Raw genomic sequence first — 17,163 nt, 5'->3', positions numbered from 1 at the left:
ATCTTTTCACAATTACTCCACTTCAAGAATGCAATTCTGTTTCTGTTATGCAGAGTGACAACACAATACTGCATAAATTCAGTATTGCCTTATTTTGTGGATTTAAAAGTAGCACAACTCATCCCTGCTCCTTTCCAGAGCTAAATTTCAACAACTACATTGTGCATACATGAGCAGTACTTTTATCTGTGCTACGCAGCAGAATGCATAAACATTCTCCCAGCCCCATTTGCTTGGATAAAGTTGGCCTGTTTTTCAGTCCAGTTCTCAAGGGGGAAGAACAACAAACTATTTTAAGCAGGTTTTCTCCTTCAGGGCTGAGCCCTAACTCTGTTAGAAATCTGCTCTGACCTCAACATTCACGTTTGCATAGTTTCACACTTTCTTAAAAGTAATCCAAACTGCACAAACAATCCATCCCTCAGCCTCATTTTATATGTGCATTGGGGGGGGGGGGGGAGAGGATCATTCCCTCAGAAAACTTATTAGGCACATAGGAACACATAAGGTTTGCTAACGTTCTCTTCTCTTGCATATTCTTAAAATTGTTGAAGGTGGGAGGGTATGCTTGAAGGAAGTCTTTGATCCTACTGGGGCTGTGATATTAAATCAGTGGCACAGGCTTCCAGAATGTTTCCAATGTGACTTTAGCACTATTTTACAAACACCCATAGTAAGGCAAATAGACAAATCCTGACACTGTAATAGTAAAAGGTAATTTTATTACTAATTTAGTGGTTAATGTGACTAATGTTGACATTATTCCTTATATTTTAAATTGTTTTTACTAGGTTTTTCAATGCATCTCAAGCTCTTCACTTTAATAAGATACAAATGTTACCCATAACAAGTATTATTAACCACATAGTTCCTCACTTTCTGATTGTAAAAGGGCTTAGTGTCACCAATGTACTAACCCTTCACTGCATTAATGCTGCATGCTGTTTCTATGTCAGCTAAAATATAAAGCTGACTTTATGTGACTTGTGAACTAAATAGTAAGGGTGATGTGTAAACAACAAAGGTAAGAGAAAAACATTAGGAGAGGAAGAAATTCTGGACAGATGGATGAATAAAATTAAGCATGCTATGATCCTCATGGCTTCGTCCTAACATAAAGTATTATTGCACTTCTTTTTTATATAAAAAAATTTACTTTCCTCACCAACGAGAAATTCAGGTCTGCTCTGATACCAGGTGCTACATACAAAATTTAGCCATAGTTATTTCTGAATCTCAGTAATTTATCTTGTACTGGGGACTAAATCAGACCTTGTTTGTTTTGGAAATTCAGCACTGGGCTACTCAGTGACATATACACATCAGAGATATCAAAGCATGCAGCTACCACTGTTTTGCAAGGTTTGGGGATGGGCTTTCATCAAAGGCTATATGAGTTACAGCTTTTCTGATGTGAATGAGGTTGCTGAGCAACTCACTTAAGCCCTGTAGAAATCCCAGATTGGAGTTTTATTTTTAGCTATATGTAGTCTTGTAAAGTGGCTGGTTCATGATGTTTCTTCCACTGAATGCATATGTGATAAGGTAAGGCACATCAGTCTCTCCTCCCATACTACTCATGCAATGCAGTATTTGCCACAGACACAATCACTGTGACACAATCACAGCTAAGAAGACATCTTTTGTCCTGTAACAGGAAGGGGAGAAAAAAAAAAAAAGAAGAAAAATACTTGCTATTAAAATGTTTTTATAATCAGGACTTGGAATAGCTGAGACATGGACTTACGCCATGTGCCATGCTACAGGGAAAATAACAGCTGTTAAACAGAATTTGTGAAAATTACTGCTGGACAGCAGCGTTTCAATATTTTACTGAGAAATTAAAAAAATGCAATGGAAAAATGCAGAAGGGAATAAAAAAACACTGCTAGCTAGCAATCCTTTCTGTCAACATTTCTCAGAAAGAAGCAGAGATTTTTCAATCAAATCTTATCAAAATCACTGAAAAAGTCTTTTTTTTTTTTTTTTTTCCCAAAGGCTAATATTAATTTATGATACTAAGAGAAGATTCATCAGAGGAATAAAACAACTCTCTAAAGCCCATCAGTGTCTTACCTTTGCACTTGAAAATAACATTTGTTCGTAAAATACACTTTTGTAACCTTTCTTAATTGAAATATTTTATGTTTTATTTTATGTTTTCAAGCAGAAAAAAGCAAATCAGAAAGGACTGTCCATTTTTATCCACTTTGTGGCCTGATTCCTGTAACAAATGAACGTATGAGTTTTGTGCTTATGATGTTACCTGGTCATATTGCAGTGCTTTGTGGGACACACTTGCATACTGAAGGCTCAGGCGATTCGTTTCTTGCACATCATCCTTCAGTTCATTTTTCTAAAACACAAATAAAGGGTGTTATAGGCCATTTATCTCCATTACAGTATATCCTATTAAGTTCTTAAGGAAGCAATGTTTTTACATTATTTGGTATTAACATACTATTAAGAGTAGTATCAGGCACACAGCCAAAGGCACTGAAGGTGCAGAAGCAGCAGATTAGCTTGCAATTACAGTTGGCTCTATCATAAAACCACATGTTTTCAGTAGATGATCTGATTAAAGATGTGCAGACAAAGAGAGATGACCTGAAATTACAGGCTTTTAAAATAAAACAACAACCAACCAAATAAAAACCTCCCTGCGGATGTAATAAGGAGCTCAAACTTGGCTGCCTCACTAAGAGTTGGGAAGAGACTTGGTTCCCAGAATAATGTTCTGACACTTAGATCTTTAGAAGGCATTTTCAGGGCAAAAGGCAATAACTGTGCATGCAATCATGTACACATTTTTATATTCATATATTTAAGTATACTTATAATATCTATTTCTTTTTATAGTATGTCTATTTATTATATATATATATACACACATTCAAATAAAATAATTTTTAGAGCCTGGGTAGAGCACCTATACACTACAGTGGCAGGCAAATCAGAACTGCAGATGGAAGTCAATAGCTAAGTAACCTATGCCTAAACATCAAGGTATTAACTACAGCCTCAGGTATGTATTCTTATGTATTTACACAGCACTATAATAACAAACAAAGGAAAAGTAAATAAACCTCAAATACATAATCAAAGGTCAAGCTTGTGGGGGGATCGCACAAATCAAAACACCTGCAGCTCAGGAAAAACAGCAGAGTTTTTTGGTACTTCTGACAATTTCTTCTTTGCACATTAACAGAAATAGTCATCTGAGATTAAATCTCTCACAGTAATCACGTAAAGAGTGAAAGCATTTCAATGTTTTGAACGCATGGGAAAAGGTTATGCACTAGCCAGACCAGGAGTTTTTAGTTAGCTAGATTTTAAACATGAAGTAGTGAAATTGATCTCAGTAATTCTTTTTCTTCCCACCCCCTCCCCCCCCTTCCCCTTACAAAGTAACAAAAATCAATGCCCTGACTTCAGTTCCTTATGAAAGTTGTAACTTCATAACCAGCCATGCTGGGCAACCTTGAAATCTGTCCAACAGTGTGCATTACACATTATCTTCTGAAAACATCGATTACATTTGCCAATAACTATATTAAGGTGGGCAAAATTGGACCCACTTTTGAGTAATTTGAAATAACTTCTGGTTCTGCACCATTACAATCCATACGTTCAGCAGGTTATCTCCAGAGCTACTCTAATTCTGCTGAGGTCTTAAGAAAAACTGTTCAAGTTACACTTTATCATAATTTCTTTTTTAAAATTCCCGACATGAAAAAAAAAATCTTTTTTTTTTTTTTTTTTTTGGTTCACCAACATAAGCCCTAAAAAGAAGAGGAATTTAAAGATTCTGATATTTAAGTATTTTTATAGTACTTAAATAATAATAAAAATTTGCTATTTTAAGCATATCTTTCCTGAACCAATTTCAGAACTCTCTCCTTACAAGATTGTTTTGAATAGATAGTGTTTCCAATGAACAAAACTGTTTATCTAAATTGATTCCTAAGCATCGTTAGCTTTAAGCACCAGAAATAATGAAGCTCACAGATTTCTGCCTAATGGCTCCTTGATTCTGATATCCAAGAACATGTGACCTTCAAATGATGTTTTGTGTTATATGGTACATACAATTTTTTCTACAATTTATTACCTTTAAGGCCAAATGTGATTAAAATCAGCCACTGGGTTCAAAACTTACAGGGTCAGATACACAGTATGATCGTGGGAATCATTTTACTATAGAAAATCAGATTAAAATGTCAGTTTTATAGAACACTTCACACAGAGAAGGCCATTCTGTGTTCTTCTCTGATTTTAATATAGCAATTCATTCTGCAGAAATGACTGCATTTCTGACCACACCCTTAATGCCAGTCTGACAGTCAAGTTTGGATATAAACAGTGAAAATAGTTTAGGCTAGGCTAAGGAATGACACATTAGAGCACCATCGTTTTACAATATCAAAACACCTCATCATCAGTGGGAAGCTGTCCTCTTGACTGTTACTGCACTGAATCAAACTAAGACGACAAACTGCAGTCTCCTAGTTGCAGATATACCTATCATCTCACACATAAGGAGCTCTGCAATTATAATTTCTCAAGTTCTGTAAAATCTGTTGTTCAGGACGCAATTAAAAATGGCAGTCAGACTCTGAGATGCTAGACAGTTCTGAGGGCCAAAATGAGAAGAATTTCTTAGCTCACGTTACATTTTCAAAGGTGTGAATTAAATCAGTAAATTTTTTTCCAATAGGAACAAACTGCACCGAACAGTTCCTTAGATATGCAAGTAAATCATTGCATCCTATAAATTACTGAAAGTCATTTGTAAAGCATTTATGTTTATTCTGCATTTTTCTAGGCAAAAATGGGCTACAGTAGCTGCTCTGCAACCCTTGCAACTGCAGGCTTTTGTCAAGAGAGATTTGACATCGACTTTAATGGATCGATCTGCATTTGTTACAAATTGGTATTGCTCAGCTGATCTTAATGGAGAACAAGTGACAATGAGTTACCAGTTTTTAATTATGTTATTAAAGGAATTCAAGCAGAAGTGGAAGGGTGGAAGGGAGAGGAGAAAAGGAGTAACTGATGGCAATCTAGGCCAGCATCCTTCACACCCTACTTAAATTCTGCAGAATAGAAAACAATTTATGAGAAGTGGCAGAGCAACTGGGCTGGCTGCTAGTCCTACCTGAAGAAAATATATTTTACCATCTTAGGATGAACAGAAGTAGGGCAGCAACCATCTCAGTTTCACTGGTCCTTAGTAGTAAGCCTATTTCTTTTTGCTTCGAGTTCTGTTCATCCCAGTGGCAGTCCTATTTTGCATTTGTCAGGATAAAGCATCACTTATGTTCCCCCTCCCAACCAAATCCATAAAGATCAAGAATCTCCTGACAAGTAGCAGGAATTACCAGCACATTTCTATCTTAGAAAATACACATAAAGAACAGGTAAGGAACTTGGATGCAAAGGTCCACTTCAGCAGTACTTGTAACAAGGGCAGAGTGTATTTATATACATCAGCAGTGTGCTTTGAATTGACATAAATACATGTAAGACTGACAATATTTGGATTACTTACTTTCAGAAAAAGCATTAAGAAACAACAAATAAACAACTCAAGGGTCTCTGTGCAATAACATGGTAAAAGCCACACTGAACTGAAGCCTTCTAAGTTTTAGCCAATTACTTCATCAGGCCACATCTTCCAGAGATGATCCAAGCCATAATTACTGCAAATTCAGAATTTCCCACAAGTTTAGTTTCTGTTGTTTGTTGACTTAAGTCATCTCCTAGCATCAATGGATCCTTACAATAGGGCTCTGACAGAAGAATCGTGGTAGAATCAGCTGCAAGTGCTTAGTTACTGCATATTATTACCAGTCATGTCCCTCTGCAAAAGGTTATCAGAACAGGACACGTCTCTTATTTCTCTGTCACCTCATGTTGCAGTCTAATCCTTTAGTCAAACTGATCATAAAGAAAGGTTTCAGCAACAATGCCCATCCAATGAGTCTGTGGCTTGCTGTGAGGACAATAATCTCCAAAGGGACAGGTATCCAGCTGGGAACAGTAATACTTTCAAGCACTGCAGTTAAATCTACAGGAATGCATGTGCCAGATTCCTAACACATCACAGTTATCTTAGGTCACAGTACCCAAATAATAATGGGTTGAGTTGCTAAAGCTCTTGTCCAACTCTGCAAGGATGGCAAGTTTACTCAAACTTCTGTAAAAGGTTTCTGCGACTTCCAAAATGTGATTGGGATTTTAGCAGTAATATGTAAGGCTCCTGCTGGTTGGATTGTGGAAAATATTGTTAAAAATATAAAACAAGTTGCCTACCCAGAATTTCCCCTTATACTCATATTAAAAATAAAATGGAAAAATACATATATATGTATTGCTGCTTCTCAACATAGTTGGTAAAGCTGGAGAAAGGAGGCTATTTAGGTTTGTGCATGTTCACCTCGCAGGAGAAACACTGTATGAAGTAAGAAGGAAGCATACAGATTAAATATTCGTCTAATTTCTGAAATTCTCCAGGGTACTCTCATAAAATAGTCACAGGAAACTGCTACATCTGGTGAATATATTTGCTTGCTATACAAGAATGCACAACAGCTGAACATGTATTAGCCGTATCTAATGTCCTGTATGTGGAGAAACCTGATGTTTACACAACTCACTGCTTCTGTGACCAGCTCATACACAATAAATGATTTTTAACATTCTGGGGTTTACCTTGACTCTATTTATTACTTATCTTTATGTAAAAGCTTTTAAACAGTACACTTCTCATGCATTTAAGTGTCAAATACTAGAAATAACTGCATGTAACAAAAAACAACAAATAGGAATACTGAAATTCACTTGCTCATAGAAAGGAAAGCAACAGATTAAAAAAATTGCTTTTCTCAGAGCATTCTTGGAGTAACAATCTACCTGATTTATAGAAAGAAGTTATAAATAAACAAAATATTCCCATGTTTGCTTATTATTTGTTATATTATAGAAGTCTCAGCTGCAAATCAGATCTATGCATTGCACAAATGCAGAAGAGATATAGAAATACAGAGATACAGAAATACAGCCTCAGTACTCCGAGTCTGTCTTTTAATTTAAGAAGGCAGAGAAGCAGTGGAAGAGTGATCAAGCCACTTGCCCAAAGTCATACTCCAAACCAGGTGGTTTAGTGACAGCTCCACTCCAAATCTGCCTTCCCACACACTACTCCAGTTGTTTGCCATGTCCTGAAAGCAACCTGTTATGGGATTAACGGGAGCTGCACATATTTATTGCCCAAGCAAGAACACAGGCTAGTTTCTGTATAGCATACATGAACAGTACTTCAACAGTTTCATTCTCTCTCCAAATTTCCCATAGCCAGTTTCTCCAGTGTTGAATACTTCCAGATGCTAACTGTACTCAGAGAAACACACTTAACTGTACTCAACACACATATCCTCTTCACACTAGAGAAGGAACTTCTTGTCTTGTGGCTGTGAATTACTACATGTTTTTTTGCAAATGACAGTTAAGAATTATATCACATTCATCACAGTTTGTGATTTGCTGTCTAATCCACTGGTTTCAGTGGTTTGGTCCCTTAATGATATCAGCTTCAATATTTTCTGGACTTGTTGAATATAAACCTTCAAAAAAAAAAAAAAAAAAAAAAAAAAAAAAAAAAAAGAAGTTTATCCCAGACAACCCAGAGCTAAATTTCACCCAACAGACAATTCATGTATTAAAAAAGAGAATTAAAGTCATGTACAGGAAATGGACATTTTACAGTTTTCTTCCAGGGATGTATATTGCGTATATGCCCATTTTACTGCAGCCAGAAGGGCACACAAAAGACTGTTTTTCTCTTCAGAGGAAATTCAACACATTTGATTACTGTGCCGTGAGTTGTCTTCATAGGGATCTTATGGTTGGATCCTGAAAGAGCTTTGAAGCTTCAAATACGTTTTAAGGGAGACAGATGTCTTTTTAAAATACTATACTGAAATAAACAGAATCCTTTCCCATTCCCTCTCCTTTGTTGACAGCTAGCACTGAATGCATTATCAGGGCAACACCTCCCACTTCTATTCTTACAACTGCCAGCTTCCAACAGAACCTCCGAGTCAACAGAACGAAAAGGTCAGCAAATACATAGGGCAGCCATCACAAATGACAGATTTACTGGCAATAGGCAGGATACGTGCTTTGTGCCTCCAGCATGTCAATGAATGCTAGGGCTTCTCCGCTACAGCCTTTCCCCCTCATTTTAATAGCTCTACCAAAAATCTAAAAGGAACACACAAAAAGGCACCCCTCTCCTATTGCTTGCACTAAGAGGATATCTTGTGGGATTTTTCAGCTTCTTTTGGAACTTGACAGATTCAGATTTTTCAACTCATGACCAGTACCAGAATGAAAAACAAACCTGTAGAAAAGCACTCGTGCACTCTTCCCTCACCCTTTCTATTTTTTTAATACATATTACTTTTGACTTCCTTTTACAAACCTAATATCCTTTTTTCCTTTGCTGCTCTCTCCTTTGTTCTTAATTTATTCACTAGATGTAGCAACTCTGATGATTTAATTGTGCCTATGAAGCAACATTTTACTACAGTCCAATTAGGTCTACCATTTAACCTATGCAAATCAAACCATCACAGATGTTAGCAGAGGCAAGTAGAATAGAGATTAACAACTCATCAAGCCAGTTACTAGAAGACACAGTACAAAACATATGCCAAGACAAATGCTGACTGAATGTTAGCAGACTAATGTGTAAGTGAGAAGGAAGCGGGACTTCATACTTCCAATAAACCTTCTCACCCATCTCCGTAATCTTGACATTGGGTTCCAAACATTAGTTGAACCGTCTGTCACCCCTTCCTAATGACACTGCTACACAATACCCATTCAAACAAACAAAGGCTTGAAGCAGTCTAATTACTAGTCTGACAAAAGATAGCATGCATCCAGAAATTTTAGAGAAATAAATGAGGAAAATGAATGACAGACAGAAAAAAAATAGAAGTTGTATGTAGAATTATTGACTATCCCTAGGGAAAAAAAATATATATATATATTTTTTTTCACAGATTAGGATCAGCTGTGTACAGAACAAAACAAACCCCAAACTTTTTCTAACATATATAGGCAGAAATTGCACAGAGTTTAGATTGCTTCTGCTTAAGCTTTTTCACCAAATTAAATATGAGAAACATAAATCATACCTACGTATAGTCATGTATCTGGTGATATGCCAGTCAAGCATATATTCATGTCAGGACCATATGTACAGCAATTTGCAAAAAGAATCTGAAACCTTGTCTTTAGCATGTCAGACAAAATTCCAAACAGCAAGGGTATTTCCTGCTGCATGTAAGGAATGCTTCAGGCACTTTCAGCTCAGGCATTTCAATTTAAGAAAACAACACTAAGGATGATCTTTTCAGAATCTTTGAAGTAAACAGAATCAGAAAATTGACAGCCCTCCCAAATGTATAAAAACACAATCACTCCTACAGTCTGCCATTTTTTAAGGGGTGCCCAGAGCACTACATGGATTTAAAGGCTCACACACCAGTACGTTCTTCATTAAAAAAAAAAAAAAAAGAAAAAACAAGAGAGAGAGAGACAAATAACAAGAACCACCATGAACATTCTAAAATAAAAGACATATTAGAAATAAATGTATTACCTTGTATATGAGTTGCATCTTTTTAAGTGCAGAAATGAAAGCAAAAATGTGTGTTCATAGTAGAGCAAAAGTAGAAATTCTCCTACGGATATAAGGACTAACTATAAAAATTCACGGTAGGAGGATGACTTCTGTAGATTTAATACAATCTGACACCACTGTCTGGGTAACAAGGTTCTACATTGCCTGGAGAAAGGCATCTGTTGCCCTGTGTGCTAGTTTGCTCATCCATCAATTATTTTTGTTTTAAAAAAAAAATGTTATATGCTATTCATTTATCCGAAGCTTTCTTTCTTTGAGACTTGTTTTTGCTAGTAACCTGGACTGACTGTATTAGAACACACTGATTATAATCCCATATGATGGTTCTCTATTTTAATGATACACACAGAGAATCACATTACTCCAAGAGAAAACTGAAAACCACTAGTCCACAGGTACCTAAAGAAAAAGGAAAAATGAATAAACTGATATTTTCTCACATATTTTTGCCTTGTAAATGACTCATTCCTAAGGTCAGGTTCAACACCACCAATTCATTTTTTTCTTCTTTTAGGGGCTACATTTTAAAGGCAAAGATGATTCATCCTGAATAGTGGAACTATTTAAAAACTTATACAAGCTAACAGCATGTACAAGCTAACAGTGCTAGGCTGAAAGAGGTACAGCCTGTATAGCAAAGTGACATTAAAACCTTTTTGATTTTCTCTTTGCAATTAACATGGAGATGATGCTAGAAAAATGCAGGCTATCCCGCATAATTCTAACCACTATGTAATATAGCACTAAGCAAAGTAGAACTGGAAGCAAGCAGAAAAAAGTGGCATTCACAAGACATGCTGCTGTTCTGTTACTGTTAATTCATGTTCTCACACACATTCCATTATATTTGGCATGCCAGTAAGATAAGAGTGGGATCAAAGAAGCACTAAAAGATGCAGAATGTCCCATCCCCATGACACAAAGGGTACGGTTCTATCCAGTACTGGCTTCCACCATTATCAACTTTGATAATTAGAAAGTTGCACTTCTAATAAGATACATTCCGTGAGTTACTGGAGAACTATTAAATGCAGTGAAAAATAATCATACTAAAGGCTTTTGTCTAAGGTGTTTTACTATTTCCTTGTGACTCTGACTTGTCATTCGTAAGTGCATGTTCTCAAGTAGTGCAGGAAAATAGCGTGACATTTTATGATGTTAGCATTTAAAGATTAAGGAACCCAATTTGTACAGAGAATGTTAACAGGCGTACATCATTTTATCTGCTACCACTCTTTGGACAAAGGAAGATGTATTTAGAATTGCTTCCATTTTAAATAAAATCCCTTTACAATTAGGTTTTCTTCATTTTAAAAATAGGAACATTTCCATGCAAATTATACTTTATTCTAATAAAAGAAAACAAATGCAGCTATACCCTCTAATCAGTAGGCTGATTTTAGCATAATAAACACTCTATAAAAATAGCTCTTCTTAAAAAGCTCTACCAAATAAGGAATACAGGAACTACAGCAATGTATTGGACTTGGAAATCACCACTGTCTTGGCACTACAGTGACCAGGACCAGGTGTTAAGAAGCACAAATAATTAATGCATTGTGATATTTTTCACTTCAGTAAGACTCTTAAGGTAAAAGGCTCTGCACTACCAACTCATTTCATTCACATTTCTTTTGTAGTATTATCTCTTCCTGTACTGGAACTGTTTCTCATAACTTGTTTGTACCATCTTTTTCATTTATTTATTTACTTTTTCCACCTTCTCAGATCTGTCAGCGCCACTGGAACACTGCTTTACATTTTAAAGCAGTCACTACTGTTTTTTACACAGAGACAGGTTAACATCAGATCTCTCCGACGCTTTGGAAGATCCCCCTATTTTAGAACCCCACATATCCAACTTGATAGTTGCTCCTTAGACCACATCTATCATAAAATTGTTCACCACATTCTCCATCTAATTTTCTTCATCTGTGGCATATCCCATGAAAATGACAAAACCCTCTCATCTCTTAATAACTAAAATGGGTAAAGTGTTAACTTTTGATATATGAAGTACAATGGGTTTATTATAGCATCCACACTCACTAATAAATAACACACAGCAGACATTCTAACTGCAGCTGTTTATAATGAATTACCAAATATGTGAGTTCCTGTCAAGGTACATGGAATGTACCATGAGGTACATGGAATGTATCTCCTGAACTCTGTAGTCGAGAACAAAAGACCAAATGTCTTTGCATACTTCCTGTTCACAACACAGAGAGAATGAAGTCTCTAGTAGCTGGCATTACTTTTTTTCTTGTTAGCTTCTGCAGAAAGTATCACGTAACACTAGCTAAATGGACAAAGACAGCAACTGTGTAAGTTTTCAGTATAATCTTTACAAACCTTTCCAGCATTTGTAATGGAATGTTTCTATTGGATAGCCGCTTAATTCCTTAATGATAAAATCATATCTAGTCTTGTTTTGGAAAAGAAGGATACAAATACATAGCTGATAACTGAAGAATCAGCTCAAGGCAATTTTAGGCCTATCAATTTCAAAGAAAAATAAGAAAAAACCCTATCAATAATGAGCTGTTTGTATACCTTCATACTGTAATACTTGCAGTCTAAGCTGTTCCAATAACTAAAATTAAGCTTTCAACAGTGACAAAATATTTTCATAGGCATAAATTTTAATAGAAGCTTCCTACTGAAGTAATTCTACCACTGACAGTGCAACTGTTCCCAAACTGGCCACACAGAGCAAATATACAATGTGCTCTGGCTTTTGGGCAGGCTACCACCCTGAAGACACCCCCCCACCTCAAGCTAACCAAACTACATTTTAGTATTTCTTTTGAAAAAACAAGCACATTCGTGTTCCACCATGCTGTCAGATAAAACCCTGCTGCTGGCAACATACACAGTCAAGAATACCACAAAAATACATTTCTGCAGCCTTTAGTAGAGAATTGATCTTAAACTTAGTATCACAGTAGTGTTTTCCTTCAGACAGTATTAGAAAGTTAATCAATTTCATTTGTGGGCTGAAGCAAAAATCAATATTTATTCTTTTCCTTTCAATTATTTTTATAGTCACTTCTCAATGCAATAAATGAATCAGTGTATCTGAGAGGCAGAGGGTCTAAATACTCATTTACTATGGCACATTTCTAGTTCCTTCAGGGGTAATTTATACGCAAGTGAAAGAAAGAAATAATCTTAAATTATTCATTTCCAAGGGAAATGAGTGAACAAGGTCCTTACTCTTGAATAAAGACACAAAGGAAATGCAGTGCAAGCTAAAAATGAACCCCATTTGAATGCTGGTATCAAACTGGTACTGTCTGAAGGTGACATCCCTTACTAACCCCTTAAATGTATTTTCTTTTTGATTTTACCATCATATTGCATAACTTTGTGTTTCACGTCTCCAACCAGTAGGAAAATTTTCTATTGCCTTGACTGAAGTGGCTGTCACAAAGACCAAACTTAATTTTGTCAGTCAAACCAAATGCAACTAAATATTTAAAAATAATTTAAAATGTATAGTATGTTTGTTTTTCTGTTTTCTGCACGTGCCCGAATTTCCACTCAAACGTTGTGATAACTCAAAAGAAATTGCTATTCACATTTTCCACTTACTGTGATTTCACTAGTGGAAGAACAAACAAGACACACCAGCTAGGAAAACATGAGCAAAGTTACTCTGATCATCACTGGAGCTCATTAGGGATAAGGATGCAACAAAAAGCATCTACATAATTATCTATTACAGCATTAAGGCTTCTATTTGCTGATCAGCAGAACATACAGAAGACTAGTGAACTGCAACATGCACTTGGAGATCTCTCAGCGGAATACGTTACATAGGAGCTTCTAAAGACCACATACATGTAGGTTAATATTCTGCTAACACAACAGTTGCAGACACTGCTGTATAGGAAAAGCTCATGGAGAGATCTTGTTAACTTTGATTAAATAGTCAGGCTCATTGTGCTATTTCTTATAATAGAATTTTCTTATTCTTATAGAAATAGAACAAGCCTTTTCTTGTTTTATTTCACTTATAATCAAAATACAATTAGCTAGATCAGCTTTCACAAATATTTCTCAAAAAGCTTTCCTTTTCATCATGCACAAAGAGGAGAGGAGAGCAAACAAGATCAGCTGTTGTCATGGTAACATCGTGCCCTGGCAGGTGAAAAATTGAGTCCTGTGGCACTGAAAAAGAAGGATGAAATGTACTGAACCTAAGTATAACACCAACTGCAGCTCAACAAGCACAGTGTTTTTTTCATAGATCGGCATCTTTGTAAGCGACAAATTTAGAGAAGCAAACGTTAAGAAAGAAGTGTGAACTCTGGTGTCATTAGTAATTCTTCAATTATCTCAGAGTCATTTTATTAGGCAGAAGCTCATATTGATATGTCGCACAGCTCCAAAAATCTATGCAAAGTTTAGCACGATTTAAAAAAATATAGGTGACTTGAAAGCAAAAAAAAAAAAAAAAAATTCTTTTCAATACAGATACGAGAAAAAATAAGTAATTATGCAGTAACCAAAATGAAATGCAATGGGCCACTGCTTTTCCTGCATGAATTTTTAAGAATAGCTGTACAAAATTGTATGCTGATCAGTCTGTGATCCAACTAAATCTTCCTTAAATCACATTAGCTACAAGTAAGTGCCATCCTCAAAACACTTCATCCCTCATTACAGAGGTCAGAACAACCCTTTGCCTTCCTTCCTTAGCAAGGACAAAGATGCAGGTAAGTCACAAAGCCTTCTGTTCATCTCCAAGGCTCTCAGGGTGTTGGAAAATGCCTTGTCTTATATCCCACTAATAAAAGTTGTTTTGAAACCATTTTCAACACAATTTGAAAACCAGAAGAAAATAGAAATTTATGTGATTTCTCACGTAATACAATAGGCATTAAATCTGAAAGGGCTACGTAGTTTGTTCTAAACAATCAAGGAGGAGAAGTACAATAGCTAGCAAAACTAGAATTCACCGAAAGTGATATATATATTTTTTCAAATAACATGTCAATATTTTCTGAATTTTCTTAATGTTCATTCAACCTTGAACCTTAATAATGGACCAAGTTTCATATTAGGTGCTACCCAATTAGAAGCAAGTCCCTGCGTAAATAAATTATGCTTTGCCTTTCAAAGAATATGAGAGAATGGCTAAAAACAAGTATAACTAATATGAAGAATTTTGGAGAAAAGAAACCCTTCCTTATGGAAAAAGGAAAGTGGATCTATAGTTTTTAAACAGTGGCTGCTTGAAGACTCTTTACAGTGTCTAATTATAAAGATGATATTATAAAATTATGAAAACGATGAGAGCAGTATCATCATAAGAAATAAGGCTTGTATATATTGGTAGACACAGTAAACATGATGGCTGTTTTTTCACAAAGATGCACTTGGTAATTAAGACCAAAAACTCTTCATTGATTTGGGATTCCTCCACTGGTTGTAGGCACCCCTGCAAAACGGAGAAGCCACCAGCAATGAACACTCCTGGAAATGTGTCGCAGATGATTTGAACAGCAATGTGAAAGAAGAGCCAGAGACAGATACTAACAGGAATCTTTCTGCATGATAGCACGTGCAAATGTGTGAGTCTTTAAGCTTTTAAGAACTACCACAGCCATTTTGGGTTTTTAATGTATTTTGCTGTCATAAATCTGCTCTGCATTTCTATAGTCTCTAAGGACAATTTTCCAGGCCTTTTTGACAAGAACAGAGAATAGACAAAAGTACTTTCTGTTAACATACCATAAAAAGCTACACAAAATCTAAACAATATATTTAGCATTTTTATTTTCATTATCTGCTCTTTACTAAATCTAATTAATGCTGCCAGGGAGATTTGTACTTACTATTCAGCTTTGCTTAGTATAAAATCAAGCAAAAACTGAATCAGAAAGGCCTCAACTCAGGCAAGGAACTAACTACTTAAAAGCTGTGGTATACCGAAGCAATTTATCCAAACTCTGTAGTACTTTCCTATTCGTTGAACTCTGACACAAATCCAAATAAGTTCCTGACTGCTTTCAACAGGATACAAAATCGTCAGCTAGAAATGTGCATTAGAGTTGCAATCAGACTTATCTCTTTGCTATTTCCAAGTCTTAGCAAACATGTTATTTGGCATCTCCAAATAATTTTAAATTTGCTTCAACATGACTAATTAGGTGTATATTACCCTCAGTCGTTAGCCATTAATTATTTCATTACTTACAGTTACATGTGGTAGCAATGAAATGTATCTCACCCCCACTTACTCAGAAAGTAGTCCTGTGTATACACAATTGCATCCATCTTCCCTCCTTAATGACACAAGCAAAGAGAAAGAGTCAGAGTCTCTTTCTGCTCATTCATGCTGTACCATGTCATACTGTAAATTTAAAATTAAAGGGATTAATCTCCCTTACTAGCTGAGGCTGACCTTTTAGCCACTGCCTGGAAAGAGAACATCACTCCCCTGGGGGCTGTTCAAGGGGAGGGCTTTAGTGTGCCTGACACCTCTCAGCCACCAGATGAGATGAGGCAAAAGCACACTGAAATGGGTAATTTGGTAAGGTATGATTAATTTTATTTACACAAGGCAGGCTGGCAAGCCATGCTCAGCCTCATGCTTCCCTAAGTACCTGAGGCAGAGATGCCTTTTGTGATCTGTAATGTCAGTAAACATTTACATTTTGGTTTACTCTTTAAAAGTCAATAATTAACTGCTTGAGGCTGAACAGAGATTCTGTAAGCTTCCACTCTGCATTCAGCTTTCCAGTACTACTCCCTAAACTAGACTAGGACATGCTGGGATTTATGGCATTTAAATTCACTTAAATAATGAAAGTTTATTTAAACATATCTGTTTTAAGGATAAAATCTGGACATATTAGCAAAGCACAGAATTTACATTTTTGCTGCTCATTCATTTATTAAATGAGATGTGTAAAATACAGAGTCTGCATGAGGCTTTCGCCTTCTGTCACTCAAAACAATCCAAGAACTAAGAAATCTAATTTCTCTTTGTCCATAAAACCTTTTCAATACAAGCATGCATTACTCATATCCTGAATATAACTTTTAACATCTCATTCTTACTCTCATTTCATATAATACTGTTTTATGTATTCTGTAAAAACATGTATGACCTCTGTTGTGATCTGTAAATTTGCTGATATTTAAACTAAGTCTTATATTTACAATATAGATAACCTGAAAACAGCTCATAAGTCTGAAGACCATAAGAGCAACCAACCAGGGAGAATCTAATCAGAGCACAGAAATTCATCGTCTGTATAAAATACCAGCTGATTACCAAATAATCTTAAGGAGAAAAATCAAGGGGGAGGAAAAACGATTCAAAATATTTTTGATTTGTGAATTAACTGAAAATAAATCTTGACTCAAGTGACATGAATAGGGGAAATACAAAACCCTCCACCATGGTGAAAATAACCCTACTCAAGGAAGTC

The 17,163-nt window shown here is 35.9% G+C and overlaps 1 protein-coding gene across 9 annotated transcripts in view; it reads right to left on the bottom strand.

Annotated features, from left to right (window-relative positions):
• Positions 1-16,124, bottom strand: part of RIMBP2 (RIMS binding protein 2) — a 78,675-nt gene extending 62,551 nt beyond the window's left edge. For all 9 annotated transcript variants that reach the window (XM_082774310.1, XM_082774312.1, XM_082774315.1 and 6 more), the window contains exons 1-2: positions 15,967-16,124; positions 2,267-2,356 (exon numbers count right to left, since the gene is read on the bottom strand). The gene's annotated coding sequence lies outside the window, so the exon portion shown is untranslated. The remainder of the gene's footprint in view (positions 1-2,266; positions 2,357-15,966) is intronic.
• Between the last annotated feature and the right edge of the window lie 1,039 nt (positions 16,125-17,163).

The sequence above is a fragment of the Aythya marila genome (genome assembly GCF_965140915.1).
Source record: "Aythya marila genome assembly, chromosome: 17".
Classification (NCBI taxonomy): domain Eukaryota; kingdom Metazoa; phylum Chordata; class Aves; order Anseriformes; family Anatidae; genus Aythya; species Aythya marila.
This window is presented reverse-complemented; position numbering and strand designations above follow the sequence as displayed.